Genomic DNA, 21,086 nt, shown 5'->3' on the forward strand with positions numbered 1-21,086 from the left:
CTCCAGCAAAAAGTGTCAAACAGCGCCCTCTGCTGTCAGGCAAGAGCAGAAACAATAAAAAGCTTACAGCACCTGGTATTCCCAGGCGGTCTACCATCCAAGTACTAACCAGGCCCGCCCCTGCTTAGCTTCCGAGATCGGACGAGATCGGGCGTTTTCAGGGTAGTATGGCCGTAAGCTGCCAGGTCAACTGAAAAGATCCTATTTGAAGGTGACGCAGGCCAAACTAGACTCCAGCAAAAAGTGTCAAACAGCGCCCTCTGCTGTCAGGCAAGAGCAGAAACAATAAAAAGCTTACAGCACCTGGTATTCCCAGGCGGTCTCCCATCCAAGTACTAACCAGGCCCGCCCCTGCTTAGCTTCCGAGATCGGGCGTTTTTAGGGTAGTATGGCCGTAAGCTGCCAGGACAACTGAAAAGATCCTATTTGAAGGCGACGCAGGCCAAAATAGACTCCAGCAAAAAGTGTCAAACAGCGCCCTCTGCTGTCAGGCAGGAGCAGAAACCATAAAAAGCTTACAGCACCTGGTATTCCCAGGCGGTCTCCCATCCAAGTACTAACCAGGCCCGCCCCTGCTTAGCTTCCGAGGTCGGACGAGATCGGGCGTTTTGAGGGTAGTATGGCCGTAAGCTGCCAGGGCAACTGAAAAGATCCTATTTGAATGCGACGCAGGCCAAACTAGACTCCAGCAAAAAGTGTCAAACAGCGCCCTCTGCTGTCAGGCAAGAGCAGAAACCATAAAAAGCTTACAGCACCTGGTATTCCCAGGCGGTCTCCCATCCAAGTACTAACCAGGCCCGCCCCTGCTTAGCTTCCGAGATCGGACGAGATCGGGCGTTTTCAGGGTAGTATGGCCGTAAGCTGCAAAGACAACTGAAAAGATCTTATTTGAAGGCGACGCAGGCCAAACTAGACTCCAGCAAAAAGTGTCAAACAGCGCCCTCTGCTGTCAGGCAAGAGCAGAAACCATAAAAATCTTACAGCATCTGGTATTCCCAGGCGGTCTCCCATCCAAGTAATAACCAGGCCCGCCCCTGCTTAGCTTCCGAGATCGGACAAGATCGAGCGTTTTAAGGGTAGTATGGCCGTAAGCTGCCAGGACAACTGAAAAGATCCTATTTGAAGGCGACGCAGGCCAAAATAGACTCCAGCAAAAAGTGTCAAACAGCGCCCTCTGCTGTCAGGCAGGAGCAGAAACCATAAAAAGCTTACAGCACCTGGTATTCCCAGGCGGTCTCCCATCCAAGTACTAACCAGGCCCGCCCCTGCTTAGCTTCCGAGGTCGGACGAGATCGGGCGTTTTGAGGGTAGTATGGCCGTAAGCTGCCAGGGCAACTGAAAAGATTCTATTTGAATGCGACGCAGGCCAAACTAGACTCCAGCAAAAAGTGTCAAACAGCGCCCTCTGCTGTCAGGCAAGAGCAGAAACCATAAAAAGCTTACAGCACCTGGTATTCCCAGGCGGTCTCCCATCCAAGTACTAACCAGGCCCGCCCCTGCTTAGCTTCCGAGATCGGACGAGATCGGGCGTTTTCAGGGTAGTATGGCCGTAAGCTGCAAAGACAACTGAAAAGATCTTATTTGAAGGCGACGCAGGCCAAACTAGACTCCAGCAAAAAGTGTCAAACAGCGCCCTCTGCTGTCAGGCAAGAGCAGAAACCATAAAAATCTTACAGCATCTGGTATTCCCAGGCGGTCTCCCATCCAAGTAATAACCAGGCCCGCCCCTGCTTAGCTTCCGAGATCGGACGAGATCGGGCGTTTTCAGGGTAGTATGGCCGTAAGCTGCCAGGGCAACTGAAAAGATCCTATTTGAAGGCAACGCAGGCCAAACTAGACTCCAGCAAAAAGTGTCAAACAGCGCCCCCTGCTGTCAGGCAAGAGCAGAAACCATAAAAAGCTTACAGCACCTGGTATTCCCAGGCGGTCTCCCATCCAAGTACTAACCAGGCCGGCCCCTGCTTTGCTTCTGAGATCGGACGTTTTTTTATTTTTTATTATAGAACTTACAACAGTACATCACAGATCTGCGTTTTTTTTAATTATTATTTTTTAAAAATCATATATATATATATATATTTATATATATATATATATATATATATATATATATATATATATATATATATATATATATATATATATATATATATATATATATATATATATATATATATATATATATATATATATATATATATATATATATGTATATATATGTATATATATGTATATATTTGTATATATTTGATATATGTATATATTTGATTACTATTATAATGTTTTTTTCCCTGTCCTCTCTCTAGCCTATAAGTTGAACATTATTTTGCCATTGTCTGCTACTGAGATTAGGCTGCTCCCTTCTGTAAAAGAGTTCTCGAAGCTTTCTTGGTCGGCGGCCCGGCATATCGACATGGCCTTCTTTACATTAGCCTCAAAGTATGTCCATACGGGTATCTTCTTTTTTTCAAACTTTGTGAGGTTCCGTCTCAGCCATATGGCGTACCTCGCATGGCTCAGCATAAAGTTCCATAGGAATGGAATGGCCTTTATTGTCATTATACAAGATGTACAACAAAAGTGGAGAGCTTCTCCTTCCAGTGAAGTAGTCAAGTTTAAAGAAACAAAAAAGTATATAAAGTAGAGAAAAAAAACAATTTAACAAGATATATACAATATATCCAAAATATACACATAGTATTGCACAGGAGCATATGCAGGAGCAGATATATTAATTTTAGTGCAATGATCAATGGGTCATAGTGCAAATAATGTCTGGTGTATACAGATGAGTAAAGTTACATATGAGTGTATTGTAATGGTTGTTAAATAAATAAATATGATTGAGATAGTAACAGAGGCAGTGATGGAAAATATTGCACATTTGTACGTTGTATGTCTGAGTTCAGGGTGGTGATGGCTCTTGGGAAGAAGCTGTTTCTCAGTCTGCTTGTTTTTGCCTTGATGCACCTGTAGCGTCTGCCGGAGGGCAGCAGGTCAAACAGCTGAGCACCGGGATTTAAATTGTCCTTGATGATGTTGCGAGCTCTGCTGAGGCACCGGGTGGAGTAGATGTCCGTCAGGGAGGGGAGATGGCAGCCGATGATGCGCTGCGCTGCCGTGACTGTCCTCTGAAGCCTCCCTCTGTCCGCCTCAGTGCAGCTTCCGTACCAGGTGGAAACGCAGTAGGTCAGCAGGCTCTGGATGGATGAGTGGTAGAAGGCCAGTAGCAGCTCCCTGTTCGGGTTGTTCCTCCTGAGGACTCTCAGGAATTGTAGACACTGCTGGGCCTTCTATATGACAGCTGTGATGTTGTCTGTCCAGGAGAGGTTGCCGGAGATCTGGACTCCCAGGAACCTGAATGTGTGGACCCTTTCCACACACTCGCCATTGATGTAGAGGGGGGGCGGGTCACTTCTGTTCCTTCTGAAGTCCACGATGATCTCCATTTGTTTTGTGCGTGTTCAGGGCTAGGTTGTTGTTGGAGCACCAGGTCGTCAGCCTCTGGACCTCCTCCCTGTAAGCTGCCTCGTCTCCCTGTGAGATCAGTCCGACCACTGTGGTGTCGTCAGCAAACTTGACGATGATGTTGCTCTCATGGGCCGGACTGCAGTCGTGTGTGTAGAGGCAGTACAGGAGGGGGTTCAGCACGCAGCCCTGTGGTGATCCGGTGCTCAGACTGCGGGTGGAGGAAAGGTGGGGGCCGAGTCTCACAGTCTGGGGTCTGTTTGTTAGGAAGTCCTTGATCCATCTGCATGTGAGGGGAGGGAGGCCTAGGGTGTCCAGTTTTGTAGTTAGGATGTCCGGGATGATGGTGTTGAAGGCCGAGCTGTAATCCACAAAGAGCATCCTGGCATAGCTGTGCTGTGGTTCCAGGTGGTGCAGGGCTATGGCGATGGCGTCCTCTGTGGATCTGTTCGCCCGGTATGCAAACTGGTGGGGGTCGAGTGGGGGGAGGAGACAGCCTTTTATGTGCTGGAGGACCAGTCTCTCAAAGCACTTCATGATTATGGATGTGAGGGCAACAGGGCGATAGTCACTGAGGCTGGATGCGGGTGACTTTTTCGGGATGGGGATGATTGTGGCGGATTTCAGGCAGGTGGGGATGACTGCTTGGGCCAGGGAGAGGTTGAAAATCCTGCAGAAGACTCCGGACAGCTGGTGTGCACATGCTCGGAGAACCTTTCCAGGTACGCTGTCAGGGCCTTCCTGGGGTCCACTGCTTGGAGCACACGCCTCACGTCATGCTCTCCTACAGTTAATGGGGGGAGGGGGGGGGGGTCGTCGTGGGGCCGGGAGGGGCTGGGGGCAGGGCTGGAGAAGATGAGTGTGGCTGTGGTGTTTCAAAGCGGGCAAAGAAACTGTTGAGTTCCTCTGCCAGAGACACGCTCAGGTCTCCTGACATCACATCACGTCCTCTGAAGTTAGTGATGCTCTGCAGTCCCTGCCACACCTCTCGTGGTCTATTGCTGGAGAGGTGGGACTCTATCCTCCTGTTGTAGTCCGCTTTGGCTGTTTTTATTCCTCTTCTCAGGTCAGCTCGAGCCGTACTGTACAGAGCTCTGTCGCCTGACCTGAAGGCAGAGTCGCGGGCTTTGGGGAGGGAGCGGACCTGGCTGGTCATCCAGGGTTTCTGGTTTGGAAAAATCCGGATGACTTTGTCCACAGACACAGTTCCCATACAAAACTTGATATAGTCTAGTACTGTCACTGTGTGTGTTTCCAGGTCCTGATGTTGAAATAGGTCCCAGTCTGTGTGTTGGAGGCAGTCCTGAAGTTCACTGAGTGCATTTTCCGGCAATGTGGTGATGATCTTTTTGGTGGGTCTGGATCTGCGTGTGAGGGGGGTGTATGCAGGAGTGAGCAGCAGGGAGAGATGGTCTGACTGTCCGAGGTGGGGGAGTGGTGTTGCTCTGTAGCCGTGCTTTATGTTTGAGCAAACATGATCAAGAGTGTTTGCTCCTCGCGTTGGACACTTGACATGCTGATGAAACTTCGGGAGTACAGTCTTTAAATTGGCCTTATTAAAGTCCCCGGTTATAATATGAACGCCATCAGGGTGGGCCCGCTGATGTTCATTGATGACGTTCAACAGGAGAGAGAGTGCTGTGCTAGCGTCCGTTGGGATGTAAACAGCGTTGACGATCACAACAGTTAGCTCCCTCGGGAGAAAATACGGCCGGCATCTTAAGGACATGTACTCAATGCCAGGGGAGCAGTGAGTCTCTATGATCTTGCTGTTGTTGCACCAATCCTCATGCACGTAAATACAGACCCCCCCCCCCCCCCCCCCCCCACCTCTGCTCTTACCGGAGTCCTCTGTTCGATCCCAGCAGTGTAGAGAGCGGCCGGCTAGCTGCACGCTAGCATCGGGGATCGTCGGTTTCAGCCAGGTCTCCGTGATGATTAGAACACAACAGTCACGAATGTAGCGGTTTCCCTCAAGCTGTAACTCCAGGTCGTCCTTTTTGTGGGTAATGGATCTGGCGTTGGTGAGGTACAGGCTGGGCAGGGGTGGCTTATGTGGGTTGTTTTGTAGCCGTAGCAGTAAGCCGGACCTGCGACCTCGCTTCTGCTTGTGCTCCCGACGCCGCCTGCGCCTCTTTCCAGACCCGACAACAATCCACGGAGCGCCCGGTGGTCTCGCTAGTTCGTCTGGGATGTTGTGTCGATGATGAAAGTCTCTGCAAACTGCCAGTTTGTGTCGGTAGCCGATGTCCACAAGGTCCTGTCGGGTGTAGTGGTGTAATGCCGATGTATACGTGGATAGAGTCCATAGACAAACACACATAAAATAAGCAAAAAAAGCACTGAAAGGGAGAGCCGTGAGCCGCTGCGTCTGTGCGCGCCGCCATCTTTGATGTGGTGTCAATTGGCCAAAGGGGAATTCAAAACAGAGGCTCGTGGACCATGAACAATTTTATGGTAGCTGGAGACTTCAACCAATGAAATCCATCCATTTTCTGCACCACTTATTCTCATCAACGGACTGTATTCCCCACCTGTTACCAGCATGGGGACATTCCAACCCAAGATGACAACATACTGGACCAGGGACACAGCAACGTATGTGGCACAGACCCAGTGTCACACTGCCCTACTTTTAGCCCAGACTGAGAGCCACTTTAGCAGCTGAAATATCTCAGGTGGGAGGGTGTTATACTGAAGATCTAAAGGTCCCTGGTTCAAGCACGGTTTTAGCATAATCCTGATTTGCATTGTGACTTGGCAAATAGTTTGGAAAAGGGACCTTAACTTCAAAATCCCGCCCATCCAGCCAACCTTGAGTTCACTGAGACATTAAGGTGAGCCTGAGGTTGGCTCAGGTGCTTTCTTCACAGCTGGCTTTTAAACCTTTCAAGCCTCATTTCCAATTGTGATTTCTTGTTTTGTTGAAAAAAAGCCCATTATTTCTGGAACATGTTATATGAACTACAATTTTCCCTACAAAGGAAAAGTCAATTTGGACAATTGTCATTCTGCCCCCACTTTGGACACATCGTCGTGATTCATTGTTTGGCAACTGCTTTGCGACCTCGCCAATCCTCTTCACAGCACATTCCCCATTGATCCCCATTCACATGTAAAAGATCCCCGGTTCGAAACTGGGTGGAAACATAGCCGTTCAATTCCTACTTTTACAAAAACATGGGAACAAGGACATGTGCTTGATCTCTGAAGGTGTATACACAAGCATCTGTCCCCAGTTTGGACACACAATCCATATTTCCCAGATGACTGATTGGGTGCATCACTGGCCTGCATGGAGGGGCTGTGGTGTCATTGCGTGTGTGGCAAAGCGAGCAGGGTAGGTAGTTTTCTGACAACGCCACCTGGGGACTTTCACCCCAGGATGTAACAGGTTTGATCAATCACAAACTCTACATTAATCCCCAAAATCCCACAGAACAAGATCGTGATTTACAATGATAAAAGTAGTTATTTTATTAAACGATTATCTTAAAATGAGTGACAAACCATGAATAATACAAATAAAGTGGTGATGGGAGGAGTCAAAAAGAAAAGTGGCCTGGGCTGGGGCTTACCACGACAGTGGTAACATAATGGGAGGGATCCAAACCACACTGCATCCGTGACTCAGTAAACCAAAAGTGGGAAAAAAGGGGACCAACAGGGAAACTGCTGCCGCTCTGGGCCCTCAGCACCTGCCAACGAAAAAGAACATCCTTAAAAGCATAAAAGCAAGGCAACACTCACACACACTTCATTAATTAAAAGTCAATTTCAAACCAGCTGATGCCGGGGCTTGCCCTAGGGTCATGGTTGGCGCTACCTCCCTGGGTCTGTCCTGGGTCGCGGGCACCAATGTGCCCTTGGGGGGGCGTTCACCGGCCTCCAGGCAGTGGGGTCCGCGCTGCTGGTGGCCTGAAGTCTACGGTGGTGGCTTGGGGTTGCTGTGCTGTGGTGGCTGCTGCGGGGACCGGGCTGTGTGTTGGGAGGGGGCCTGATCCTGCTCATGGAGACATGCTCCTTGGAGTGGGGCCTGCTGGGGGGACGGTGCTCTTCTGGGCGTTTGGGTGTCTGCTGCCACTGGTCCTATGCTCTGCTGCATCGCTGTCCCTGTCTTTGCCCATCCCCAGTCTTGCCTTAGGGCTCGTCAGGGATGGTTCTCCGGTACGTGGGTGGAGCGCTGCTGGTTCTGGGGGCGGGGGGGAGGTCGGCCCTCCCGTTGGATGGTGGGGTCCGTCGGTGGCCTTGCGCTGGTCTTAACTCCTCGGCTCTGGTGCTTGGCCTCCCCATGACTTGGAGCTATGGCTCTCCCTCACGGGGGTGAGCTGCCCGGCGGGTGTCGGCCGGCGCGGTGGAGCGCCTTACCACTTGCCTGCACGCCCCCTCCGCTTACTCATGTGCAGGCCTCCTCCCCTTGCCCGCTCTTTTGTCTACCACACTGCCGTAGCCCCGATGCCGTGGTCGAGGGGAGTCTGGGGGTGCTATCCCTTGGCGGCCCGTACCTCCCTGGGCTTGGGGCCTGGTTGTGGGTCTGGGACCCCTGGGTCCCCCGCCCTGTGATGCCCCGGACGCCCAACCCGGGGACGTCCACAGTGTGTGCTTGCGTGTGTCTGAGATTATTTTATGTATTTATTGTTTTAAATACTTAGATAAATAATGATTAGTTTTATTATAATTATATATATATATGTGTGGGTGTGCGTGTGTGTATATGGCTATATAGATATACGGGGGGGCTCTGCGGGGGTCTGGCGCAGGGCGTTCCATCTCTACCGCCCGGTCCTTCATGGAGCAGTGTGCCCGGGCCTCTTCTGTTCTGGTATCTCTTGGTGTAATTCTACCTTACAAATGGATGCCTTCTTCCGGCCGATACTCAGGGCTGACCTCTGCTGGTGGTGCGGTGGCACACGGTGCAAACATCTCCTTTTTGCCCTCGAAATACAAGGGCAACAGGACAATCCCTTGGTTCCACCAAGACTTGAACTTAGACCACTGGATTTAAAGTCCGGGGTGCTAACCATTACACCACGGAACCTGCAAGGACACCTTTGCCACAGGACACAACCACAGGACACCTTTGCATCAAATGTTTCCAGCTCAAATCAACTAACTCATCCTTAACAGACCGCATTCTCTGTGCTCGTGGTCGAAATTTTGCTTCTCGGACAATGGGGTCATCTGCCCCCATTGATCATGCAGTCACGGTGGGCGAGAGGTTTGCCGCTGCTCTGCTTTGCCATGCTGTTTTCTTTACCTTTCCCCGGTCGGTTGGCAGCCTTGATGGGGGTGTTTCGCAGTTGACTGGGTTGTGCGCTGTTGGTTGGGGCCTGGGGGGTTTTGGGCTTTTGTCGCAGCCATGCTGTTTTCCTTGTGGTGGTGTACTGTTAGTTGTTGTCAACAGGTGCTTTTGTTGTTTCTTCACGGTCCGCATTCGCTGCACTCCACTGCCCCCATTGATCTGCTCCTTGAGTCTTGGTGACCAAGAGGTTTTTTGCCGCTCTGCTTTGACATGCTGTTTTCTTTACCTTTCCCCGGCCTTGTCGAGGGTGGGTGGTGTGATGTCGGTTATGGGGGCCGGTAAGTTGCCGCCCTGGGCTTTTGTTGTTCCTGGAGCACATAAAGAAGAGTGGCTAATACGGGGGTTGAACCCGTGACCTTGGCGTTATTAGCACCACGCTCTGACCAACTGAGCTAACCGGCCACTGGACACCATTGCAATATTTTATGTTTTTTTTTATTTTATGTACCCCGAAGCAGACTCAATCGGTACGCTGGGGTCTGAGGGCGATAGGTGGGTACCTGGTGGACACCTTGTTTGTGCTCTTGACAGGTATTTCGGGACAGTTTAACAATTGGCTTTTGATGGTGGAACAAGCTAAAACAAGGAAAACAAATTGTTCAGCGTGCCTGGGAGTGGGCCCCTTATTGCAAATAGTTCCCGCTGTGATTTCCGCCGAGTGTCCCTGATGAATACATCCACTGCTCCAGAAGCAGCCTCGGCTAATTGTCGGCCATTCGCCATAGCGCACCCCGAGGTTACAGAGGTCAAAGGTAAGCCCATATTCAGCAGCACAGTGGCGAAAGGTAAATTTATGTGCATTACCGTTTCCACAGGTTCCCCATTGGTACAACCCGGCATTAATATCTCTTGGTGTAATTCTACCTTCGAGATGGATGCCTTCTTCCGGCCGATACTCAGGGCTGACCTCTGGTGGTGGTGCGGTGGACCCGGCGTGAGTGATAGGTTACCGACCGAGAACATGACTGGTGTTTGTGCCCCGATTTCTTTCCTTCTTCCAATGACAGTATTGTCAGTAGATGTGGAGCGCCTAGTGCATAGTGCTACTTCCGTAGGGTCTCACCTCGTGCCACCGGCCACCCTGAGGACCAGGCGAGGTGTGTCAACCTCACCCTGGTTAGACACCCCCAACCCGACGTACATTGACGCCATAGGTATCCCTCGTGGCGTCCCAGAGGAGTATACAATTATAGATCAGATTATATCCAGTTTTGCTTCTATCATCCCTGTGATTTCCATTAACCATAATACCGAAGTGATTCATTATCTGCATTATAACGTTCAGCGTCTCTCTAATCAAACTGAAGAAGTGTTCAGAGCAGTTAGTGTAGCAGTTAGCTACTTCTCTGATGGCCTTCCAGACTTGCATGGCAGTTGAAATGTTTAAAAATGTATAATTATGGTTAGAGCATTTAAGAGCATTTAAGAGTAGTAATAGTTCATGTCATCCATATAAAATTCAGTTGTAAAAGAAAAAAAGACACCCTCCTATTTTTTTATGTTTGTGTCTAAAATAACCAAATCTCCATTGTTGGCGTTTGAGTGTAATACCGCAAGCTCCACTAGGGGGTGCTAGCAGCGATGGTGGTATAGAGTAGGTGACAAAACGACAGAGGAAGAATAAATCCTGAGGGTGAATATACGTCAAGTCTTCGTGGATTGTCTTCTTTATTCTGTACCACATGTTAGTATAAAGTAGAAATAATGTATGCAAACGACTGTAAAGAGTGTAGAAGTTGCTAAAGTAAACAGCTGACTGCAAAGTGGTTTGTTATAAATGTTTTGTAGAGCACTTGAGCACATGTGAAATGGCTAACGGCTAATGCTAGCAATCCTTAATGTATGGTGAATAGCATTAAGCAGGTTAACTGCAATATGTGAAATGTGTTACTGATAGTATTGTACTAAAGATATGTGAAAAGTATACATTGGCTGTGGAAATTGTCACTAGATTGACATGTAAAGCCATTGTCTTAACATCACAAATGTTTAGCTGTTCAAATGTTTGTTGAACCAATAATGCTGAAAACAAACGGCCAACTGTTGGTGTAGTCATCTTATGAGATCTGAAGTGCTGTTATTGGTCTGAGAGAAAGAATAAATCCTGAGGGTGAATATACGTCAAGTCATCGTGGATTGTTGTCCTTATTCTGTACCACAGGATTTTCAAGGCATACATGTTAGAATAAAAAGTAAATTCAATTATTATAGTGTTAAGTTATCACCCTTATATCCGTTTGCTTAGACAATAGACAATAGTCTTGAGTGTTTTGACCCAAGATGCTGACCAGCAACTCCCAGCACCACTAATCTTGCAGGTGCCTGGGAATGCCAGCAGCAACCTTGAAGAAGTTTCATCATGCAAAATGGGCCAAGATAAGAACACATGCACAAAAAGTAATTATTCTCACATACACACACACACATAGACAACAAGTACAGCTTGTGCAACTGCTTGCTTCCCCCTCCCCTTAGAGTTGCACGACCATGTATTAGGGACCTCCTAAAGAAAATAAAAAGAGAGGAGCATGAATGGCATACTTAGAGTGGAGCGGCATGTCACTGGGTTTGTTTTTTCACTCTCCTTGCTGCGAGAAACCGCAGAAGGTGCTTGAATCCAAAGAGTATGACATTGTGATGTGTTGTCATTCAGCGTTACTTTGCAGAGGCTCATCCACTTGACAGTTTAATTTTTTTTCTCTTACAGTGTGTCCCCACGTGGTATTGGTGGTTCAGTGGTAGAATTCTCAGACATTTGCTGTCAGCCAATCAGGATGCGACACAGACGTCAGACAAGCAAAGACACTCGCCTGCCACGCGGGCATGATTACCATTACCATTACCATCTATCAGGGATGGCAACTGAATTAAGAATCAAAGCCAGAAACCTGCCACAGGATTTCAGATAATGTTTTGATGCAGACTGGTCATGATGCCTCTGAAGTTCACCAAAGCAGACCTGACTTAAAGTGACTACACTTCCAAAGTTCCCAGTGATGACTGAACCTCTCGCTCCTTGTTTCCCTGAGAAACTCATATCTTCAATTTAATTATTGAGAATTGTGTTTACCCACAGTCCTGGAAGATCGCAAAGGTGCTAGGTCGAAAAGGTTTACTTAAACAAGTTATTCCTTGTGTGCTGTTGTAGTCTCTGTCACGCAATTGGTCAGCGTGTTTGGCTGTTAACTGAGAGGTTGGTGGTTTGAGCCCACCCAGGGACTCTCAATTCACACGTGTTGGACTTTGGACTCCCTCCCTTGTATGAACATTTTTCCCCATTGGCGAACTGTTTTTGTGTTGGTGCCAGATGCACAGCTGGCACTGTGGCTAAGCTGGTCAAAGTGCCTGTCTCGCACTGTATCTTCAATTTAATTACACTGGGGAACACTCAAAATGTTGCATTTAAAGTAAGACTTGTTTTTAGTCAATTTAAGTGTGCTGAGTTCAAATCTGAAGTTAGTTTTTTTCTGCAAGCTACAGATTTTATGCAATCTTTAATTTTTATTAAAAATAGAAAAAAATCGAGCATTATTATAGGATATTGCAATGTCAGCCACAAATCAGTATATTTAACAAGGCAAAAGAAACAGAACATTAAAATGTGATTTTAGATTAAAGTACACCATTGTTAGAAGTGCCATATGTTTTTCTGGAAGCGTTTCTCAGAAAACAGTCTTTATCGCAACGTGAGATAAGCATAATTTACAACGTTCTTCAGATAAGAGTCAATCACAGCTAATAACGCTTATCACTTTCTGTCAGTACAGTATTTTAGTCAGGCAGGAATTTGCGTTTGTAACTTTAACACTTCATCTGGGCAATCTCGTTTAATACTCCAGCAGTAGTCGGCCATCATACTTTTGTCCCAGCGACCTTGGTAGCGTTCTTCCATGATCTTTAGGTCTTGGTGGAACCGCTCTCCTTGTTCGTCACTCACAGCCCCCAGGTTTTCAGGGAACTGGTCAAGGTGGCTGTTCAAGAAATGAAGCTTGATGCTCATGTTGCACCTGAGAGCACGAAAAGCGAGGAGCATTCTGTTCACAAGTTCATTGTAGTTCTCTGCCTTGTTGTTTCCAAGGAAGTTCTAAGCGACTGCCACAAAGGATAACCATGCTGCCCTCTCCAAGGCGGTCATCTTGGCAACAAACTGATCATCACGAATGAGGGTTCGAATCTGTGGGCCATCAAACACACCTGCTTTGATCTTCTCGAACGACAACCCTGGTATAGCTTTGATTATGTGTTGGAAACATTCACCTTCGGTATCCAGTGCCTTGACAAATTGTTTCATCAAATCTAGTTTGATGTGCAGAGGAGGAAAGATGATCCTATCTCTGTCAACAATTGGGTCATGTGTGATATTTGGCATGCCTGCTTCAAGGGTTTCACGAACAGGCCAGTCCTTCTGGACCCAGTGTCTGTCTCGTGCTTGACTGTCCCACATGCAGAGGAAACATGGAAACTTGGTGAAACCTTTCTGTTGACCAAGAAGGAAGTTTACCATTTTCAAGTCTACACAAATGATCCAGTTGTGCTCACGATATTTTAAGAATTCCATGACCATTCTGATGTCATCATAGTCTTCCCGCAGATGAACTGAATGACTTACAGGCACTGCCCCGTAAACATTGCCACTTGAGACTGCGTTTAGAACTGTCTACAAAGAGCCGCCATTCAGTTGGATCACAGTGAGGAACACCCAGTTCTTTGAGAAGACCTGGGATATCATGGCAGTAAACAAACTGTCTGTCTTCAGAAAAGAAGGTCACAAAAACCTGGTCGCGCTTTCTGTAATATGACACTTTAACAGTGTGATCAACAAGATTTTTGCCTTGTAATCTTGATGCCAAAAGCTCAGCTGCTTTCTTTGAAAGACCTAAATCCCAAACTAAGTCATTCAGTTCAGTTTGGTGAAGAGGCTTGGGGACTGGGGGAGATTCAGTCTCTGAAGAACATTCCTCGGATTGTTCCCACTCAGTTTCTGGCAATTCATTGTCACAACTGTCTTCCTCGTTCGTATCATGTCCAATGTCTTTATCGTTTAATGAAGGCAAACCTTTGAAAACTGGAACAGGAATGGAATCTATGTATATAATCTCAAAACGCATAGATTTGGGTTACGTAAGTTCATATATTTAGACTATTTCATCTATCTCAAATTGCATGAAAACTAGAGCTTATGGAGAAAAACTAATTTCAGATTTGAAATCAGCACGTAAAAATCATTCAGAATCAGTTAAAAAATCCAATGCAACAGAAAGTTGAAAAAATATTGTTCCCCAGTGTTATTGAGAATGGCATTTACCCACAGTCCTGGAACATCGCAAAGGTGCTTGGTCGAAACGATTTACTTCAACAAGTTATTCCTTGTGTGCACGGTCATCTCCTTGGCCTTCTCGGTGTTGAGGATGAAGGAGCAGAAATCTTCTGGCATAGTGTACTTGACCACAGAAGGAGGACCAACTGAGCTATCCAGGCCTTTGTAGAATGAGGACAACTCACAAACTGAAATCTTCTGGCATACTGTGCTTGACCTTGCAGAGAGGAGAGCTTCTTCTCTGGCTCTGAACAAAGGCGGTCGCATCTTTCCCCTCTCCTCCCTATCCCTTATCTTCCCTGCTTTGTTGTCCCTTGGTACTTTATGGAAACGATGTGAGGTGCCTGGCTTTTAACTAGCCGTGGAAAGACTTGTGTAGCCCCTCACACAAACCACGTGTCTTCCTCCCATGCACATGTTGCCAGCTGATCCTTGACATCAGCAACATTTTGGTTCTAGGACAATGGGGTCACCTGCCCCCATTGGTCTTTGCCAAGCAGTCACGGTGGCCGAGAGGTTAAGGCGTTGGACTTGAAATCCAATGGGTTTTTTTCTGTGACGCTTTGGTTGGGCATTTGTTGCCGCCATGCTGTTTACCTTGTGGTGGAGTACTGTTGGTTATGAGGGCCGGGGTGTTGTCGACGGGGGCTTTTGTTGTTTTTTCACGGTCTGCATTCTCTACACTGGTGGTCTAAATTTTGGGTAGAGGATAATGGGGTCCACTGTCCCCATTGATCTGCTTCTTGCAGTCTCGGTGGCCGAGAGGTTTGTTGCCACTCTGCTTTGACATGCTGTTTTCTTTACCTCTCCCCGGTCTTTCAGCGGCCTTGTCGAGGGTGTTTCACAGGTGGGTGGGTGGTGTGATGTTGGATATGGGGGCCAGTGGGTTGTCACCGTTTTGTTGTTCCTGGAGCACATGAAGAAGAGTGGCCAGTACGGGGGGTTGAACCCATGACCTTGGCATTATTAGCACCACACGCTGACCAACTGAGCTAACCGGGATAACGGCAGAGAGCTGCTGGAATGACAAGGCGCTACGAAACGCGTATCGGGCGAGCCTCAGCGTCTGGGTCTCATCCCGAGCGGCCAGCTCATCTTGCACTTGTTGGCTGAGGCTCGCCCGATATGCGCTCCGCAGCACCTTGTCATTCCAGCTGCTCTCTGTCGCTATCCATTCGACTCGACAACCGGCTGCGGGAGCGCAACGCACAGCGGAGGGCGGAGCCTCTCCAACCCACAGGTCGGCTCCAAATCCCACCTCCTGGGGCTCTTCTGGCACCACTCCTCCCTCCCTGCTCCAGCAGCGGAGCGCCGTCTTACGACGCCGGGAGTGTCGTCCCCATGCAACTGGGAGCCAGTCGCCTTTCGTCAGCGGAGAGGAGTCACCACCTATGCCTGTGGCTGTGCCTGTGCCTGTACTGTGGGAGTCCTATACACGATTTCCCGCTGTCCAGTTCGCCCAGCACGCCAACGCTCTTCCTCCACCAGGGATATTCCCCAGCTGCTTGCACTGCCCGCTCCAACCACAACCTCTCAATTCACACATGTGTTGGACTTTGGATTCCCTCCCTTGTATGATTTTTTTTCTCTTACAGTGTGTCCCCACGTGGCATTGGTGGTTCAGTGGTAGAATTCTCACTTGCCAAGCGGGAGGCCCGGGTCCGATCCCCGGGTCCGATTCCCGGCCAATGCAACAGGGCTGTTTTTATACCTTTCATCGGTGGTCGTGTTGAAAAAAGTGCAAAGACCCTTTTCGGGACCAACACATGACCTCTGAATTCGATCAGAAAAGTCACACCTAACCACCTGAGACTTGATTATCTCAAAAACACTGTCAAAAGTGGCATTCTCATCCACAGCGTGTTTGAGCCTGCAACCTCAATGAGACGCTCACTGGCCCTAAAACAACAAGACCTTTGATAGCTCAGTTGGAAGAGCGGATGACTATAGTGTTTCAAGCTTGAATCCTGAGGTCCCAATATCAAGTCTGGCTCGAAGGACAAGCCGTTTGCTTATGTTATGTCTGCCAGGAAAGAATGGCAATACCGTCTACCGTCATTTTCCATTGCATTTGCATTTGTGGTTAAGGCGATGGACTAGAAATCCATTGGGGATTCCCCGCGCAGGTTCAAATCCTGCCGACAACGTGCGATTTAGGGGGCACTCGGGGTGTCAAGACACCTGAACAGCACACAGCTTCCAGCTCGCAACTCCCTTGTGGAAGGACCACAATGGGTCATCCTGAATAGCAGGTCATCATAGCTGCCTTCCTGGGGTCCACTGCTTGAAGCACACGCCTCACGTCATGCTCTCCTACAGTTAATGGGGGGGTCCGTCGTGGGGCCGGGAGGGGCTGGGGGCAGGGCTGGAGAAGATGAGTGTCGCTGTGGTGTTTCAAAGCGGGCAAAGAAACTGTTGAGTTCCTGTCTTCTCTGCCAGAGACATGCTCAGGTCTCCTGACATCACATCACGTCCTCTGAAGTTAGTGATGCTCTGCAGCCGTGCTTTATGTTTGAGCAAACATGATCAAGAGTGTTTGCTCCTCGCGTTGGACACTTGACATGCTGATGAAACTTCGGGAGTACAGTCTTTATTTATTTATTTTTATTTTTTTTATTTTTTTGTCCCGTCCAGCCATTGGGGCAGATAGTATTGTTGATCTGAATGCTCTTACATGCTAGACAGATTTGCTCTGTGTCAGGAAAGGTGTTGGCTACAACTTCCCTGTACCATGAAATTTTATTTGCCGTTATTTGATGTTTTTGTTATGCCATTTGGGGCGACTGGACCGGAGCAAGAAGAAGAACAGAAAAGAAGAAGAGAGAAGAGAAAGGTGGGGCCGGGGGGGGCAATAGAGGGAGAGACAAAAACAGCAGCAACAAGAATTCGCAAAACAACAACAGTGACAAACAGAACAGTTAAATGTCAATGATGGCTAAGGGTCACAATAGAGATGATATCAGTGAAATGAAACAGTCCAACTTACCAGTAGCAATAGTAACGATGAAGACATGACCCATGATAGTAAACACAATTGCAACCATACAGTTACAGTAATTAAAATCTCACTGCTTGACATCATTATTACTGTAATAATAGCATACCAATACTATATAAACATCAGGGATAAGATAGTAGATTGTATAGAGAAGCACCCATGTGCTGTGAGTGCCCATATGGAGGTGTGTTGTGTATGTGAATGCGAGTGTGTGAATGTGTAATTGTCACTGAGAATGACAAAAGGAGAGAGACTGCCTTCTACCGCCCAGCAAACCCCGCCCCGCGCAGCCAGGTCAAGCCCCCACCGCCAGAGATCCTCCGGCCACGTGGGTGTGGGCAAAGCCAGGGCCGACTCCCCAAGACCCGCCCCCGAAGCAACTCCCCGAAGAGACCAGCAAGAGGCCATGGAGGAGCAATCCCAACCGGCAACAGGGCGCCAGCAGGCCGGAGGAGAGCCGCACCCCCGAGACCAGCGGGAGACCATACCCCACTAGGGCAGAAGGGCATCGAAGGCCACACACCCATGGGCACAGGGGCGCCCCCGCTGGCCGGAAGGGAGCCCGTCCACGGCCGGAGGCACCGCCTCCCACCCCCCACACACCCCCAGGAAGCAGAACCAGGCCCGCCCCAGGTAACCCCAGGCCCGACCACCGACATAGGACCGCCCCGGCCAGGACAGAAGAGGCCCGGGCACACTGCCCCATGGAGGACCGGGCGGTTGAGATGGAACGCCCTACGCCAGACCCCCGCAGAGCCCCCCCCCCCCCCCGTATATCTACATGGCCATATACCCACATACACACCCACACATATACATATATATATATATAATTATAATAAAGCTAATCATTATTTATCTAAGTATTTAAAACAATAAATACATAAAATAAACTCAGACACATGCACACCCCATCCACTCAATACACACACATGCTGTGGACGTCCCCGGGTGGGGCGTCCGGGGCATCACAGAGCGGGGGACCCAGGGGTCCCAGACCCACAACCAGGCCCCGAGCCCAGGGAGGTACGGACCGCCAAGGCATAGCACCCCCAGACTTCCCTCGAATCAGGGCTACGGCAGTGTGGCAGACAAAGGAGCGGGCGAGGGGAGGAGGCCCGCACATGAACAAGCGGAGGGGGCGAGCAGGCGAGTGGTGAGGCGCTCCACTGCGCCGGCCGACATCCGCCGGGCAGCTCACCCCCGTGAGGGAGAGCCATAGCTCCAAGTCACGGGGAGGCCAAGCACCAGAGCCGAGGAGTTAAGACCACCGACGGACCCCACCATCCACCGGGAGGGCCAGCCCCCCTCCCCGCCCCCAGAACCAGCAGCGCTCCGCCCACATACCGGAGAACCATCCCCGACGAACCCTAAGGCAAGACTGCAGCGATGCAGCAGAGCATAGGACCAGTGGCAGCAGACACCCAAACGCCCGAAAGAGCACCGCCCCCCCAGCAGGCCCCATCCCGAGGAGCATGCTCCCCATCCCCACACGCCACCCAGGCCCACGTCCCCACGAGCAGGATCAGGTCCCCTCCCAACACACAGCCCGGTCCCCGCAGCAGCCACCACAGCGCAACAACCCCAAGCCACCACCGTAGACTTCAGGCCACCAGCAGCGCGGACCCCACTGCCTGGAGGCCGGTGAACGCCCCCCCGAGGGCACGTTGGCGCCCGCGACCCAGGACAGATCCTGGGAGGTAGCGCCAACCATGACACCAGGGCATGTCCCGGCGTCAGCTGGTTCCAGCGGGACCCCCAGGAAGGCCAGGCAGACCAGACCAAAATATCCTGCAGCCCAGGGCACCCCGAGCCGCCAAGCCCCAGCAGCCAGCGGGCCAATCGCTCTCCGGTCCAGCCCGCTACACCTGTGTGTGTGAAGATGGTATTGTGTAGATAGTGCAATTAAAAATTGGCCTGCCCCATATGGCTGACCTATGTGTGTGGTGTATGTGTGTGTGTGTGTGGAAGGAAGGTGAGCAATGGTGGGTCCCATGCCTGCCCAGACCCCCCCCCCCCCCCCCCCCCAGAACTGAGTGTCTAAGGTGCGGTTAAAATTGAAGGGTGACCAGCCAGAGGAATGCCGAGGACAAAAGGGCATCCGCAAGGAAACCCTTCGCCCCCGGCAAAACCAGTTGCAGGCCACCCCCCAAAGTCCTACATGTATGTGAGGTGGTGCAGTGCAGCAGGGAGGATCGGGGCCCCACACACGCCCACCCCGCACTACCGGCTAACCGAGCCGGGCAAGCCAGCCGCCGGGAGCAAGCCCTGGGCCACAGGACCAACCACAAGCCCCACCCAGCCCATCGTGGCGGCCAGTCCGGCCTGCCAGCTCCCCCCCGGAGGGCCCCACCAGAGATTGAGCCAGCTACGCCACCCCCGGACCACCAGGAGCCGCGGACAAATCACACGTCCCGAGGAAGCTCCTACAACCACCAGAACAGCAGGAACCGCGCCCCGGCAACACATCCGTCACCATGGCAGCCCAGGGAGTGACACCACAGAGACCGCAGGAGAACCGGGACCCGCATGGGGAAGAGCCCAACCCCGCCCCCCGGGCTCGTGAGCCAAGAATGCCAGGGCGGGACAGAGACACACACACCAGGCAGCAGAGCCCACCAGGCAGACGACACCCCAACAGCCGCAAAAAGTGAATGCCCCCCCAGTCCCACCCTCCACCACAGCGCTGACCCGTCTCCACCACATCTCCCATCCACCCACGGACCCGCCAAGTAGGACACCCCGGAGGCGGGAAGACCGCCACCAGACCGGAGACAGAAGGGGCCAACCAGACACCGGCAAATAGCAGGGGCCGCCCGTGAGCCACCGGCCAGCCCCACCCCCCAACCCTTGGTCGAGGCCCCCCCACGACCCAGAGCCCACCACCCCACCCCCCAAGCAAGCCCCCCGCTAATCCCGGCCCGCGCCGCGCAGAGCACCACCCCCACCGCTATCCGCCCCGCTACCCACGCACCCACAGCCAGCGCCCCCACCCGCCCGCCCCACATCCACTACAACCCAGCCATCCCCCTACCGAAGGGAGGGAAGCAGGTAATGCCCCACCCCAGCACCGCACCTCCCCACCCAGAGCCCAAGCTGCACAAACGAGACCCCCCCTCCCGTATGAGCTTACCAGGCGCCCCACCCGGGGCCATACACCTACCATACACAAAAATTAAAATTGAGAATAAAAATAATAAATAAAAAATAAAAATAAAGTAATTGATAATAATAATAATAATAATAATAATAATAATAATAGTAATAATAATAATAGCAATAATAATAATAGTAATCATAATAATAATAATAACAATAATAGTAATAATAATAATAGTAATCATAATAATAACAACAACAATAATAATAATAATAATAATAATAATAATAATAATAATAATAATAATAATAATAATAGTAATAATAATAGTAATAATAATAATATTTATTGATAGTTATGTATGTATAATAATGATACTACTATTGATACTTAATATATAATAATTTATATATAAATATATATATAAATATAAATATATAAAATATATATATAAATATATTTTCTAATAATTTAGATCTTTTAGCTATTTTAGATATGATATATATATATATATATGATATAAATATATACATGCATACCTACACACACACATATATAGCCATATACATACCTAAGGGGGAAGGCTCTGCAAGGGCAGCGGGGTATAACCACCCGTGCCCACACCAAGGGCAGGGCCAAAGCCTCCCATGCCCACACCCCACGGTCCCACACAGTAGCCAGGCCAGAGCACCCAGGGCAAACCCGGCCCACCCCCAGGGGCGAGGGAGGCCGCGGAGGAACCAGCGCCACCGGACGCACACAGGCCCCCCCCAGCAGCAGCAGGCGCCCACCACCCACAGGATGCGGCTCCCCGTTTACCCACCACCCCGAGGGACGGCCTGCACCACCCCCGGGACGACCACCACCACCCCACCCACGCCCCATCCCCAGATCCGGACAG

The 21,086-nt window shown here is 50.0% G+C and overlaps 7 non-coding genes and 2 pseudogenes across 7 annotated transcripts; all 9 read right to left on the bottom strand.

Moving 5' to 3' along the window:
• Window positions 1-60: 60 nt before the first annotated feature.
• On the bottom strand, window positions 61-179 carry LOC131133795 (5S ribosomal RNA). The gene has a single exon (XR_009131072.1). It is a non-coding gene; the product is annotated as a 5S ribosomal RNA (ribosomal RNA).
• Window positions 180-291: 112 nt separating this feature from the next.
• LOC131133416 (5S ribosomal RNA) lies at window positions 292-400 on the bottom strand (annotated as a pseudogene).
• A 112-nt stretch (window positions 401-512) lies between these two features.
• On the bottom strand, window positions 513-631 carry LOC131133993 (5S ribosomal RNA). The gene has a single exon (XR_009131265.1). It is a non-coding gene; the product is annotated as a 5S ribosomal RNA (ribosomal RNA).
• Window positions 632-743: 112 nt separating this feature from the next.
• LOC131133505 (5S ribosomal RNA) lies at window positions 744-862 on the bottom strand. The gene has a single exon (XR_009130885.1). It is a non-coding gene; the product is annotated as a 5S ribosomal RNA (ribosomal RNA).
• Window positions 863-974: 112 nt separating this feature from the next.
• On the bottom strand, window positions 975-1,093 carry LOC131133442 (5S ribosomal RNA; annotated as a pseudogene).
• Window positions 1,094-1,205: 112 nt separating this feature from the next.
• LOC131133995 (5S ribosomal RNA) lies at window positions 1,206-1,324 on the bottom strand. The gene has a single exon (XR_009131267.1). It is a non-coding gene; the product is annotated as a 5S ribosomal RNA (ribosomal RNA).
• Window positions 1,325-1,436: 112 nt separating this feature from the next.
• Window positions 1,437-1,555, bottom strand: LOC131133517 (5S ribosomal RNA). Its single transcript, XR_009130886.1, has one exon. It is a non-coding gene; the product is annotated as a 5S ribosomal RNA (ribosomal RNA).
• Window positions 1,556-1,667: 112 nt separating this feature from the next.
• Window positions 1,668-1,786, bottom strand: LOC131133242 (5S ribosomal RNA). Its single transcript, XR_009130819.1, has one exon. It is a non-coding gene; the product is annotated as a 5S ribosomal RNA (ribosomal RNA).
• Window positions 1,787-9,098: 7,312 nt separating this feature from the next.
• trnai-aau (transfer RNA isoleucine (anticodon AAU)) lies at window positions 9,099-9,172 on the bottom strand. The gene has a single exon. It is a non-coding gene; the product is annotated as a tRNA-Ile (tRNA).
• Window positions 9,173-21,086: the final 11,914 nt, after the last annotated feature.

Source organism: Doryrhamphus excisus, chromosome 7 (assembly GCF_030265055.1).
Source record: "Doryrhamphus excisus isolate RoL2022-K1 chromosome 7, RoL_Dexc_1.0, whole genome shotgun sequence".
Classification (NCBI taxonomy): Eukaryota; Metazoa; Chordata; class Actinopteri; order Syngnathiformes; family Syngnathidae; genus Doryrhamphus; species Doryrhamphus excisus.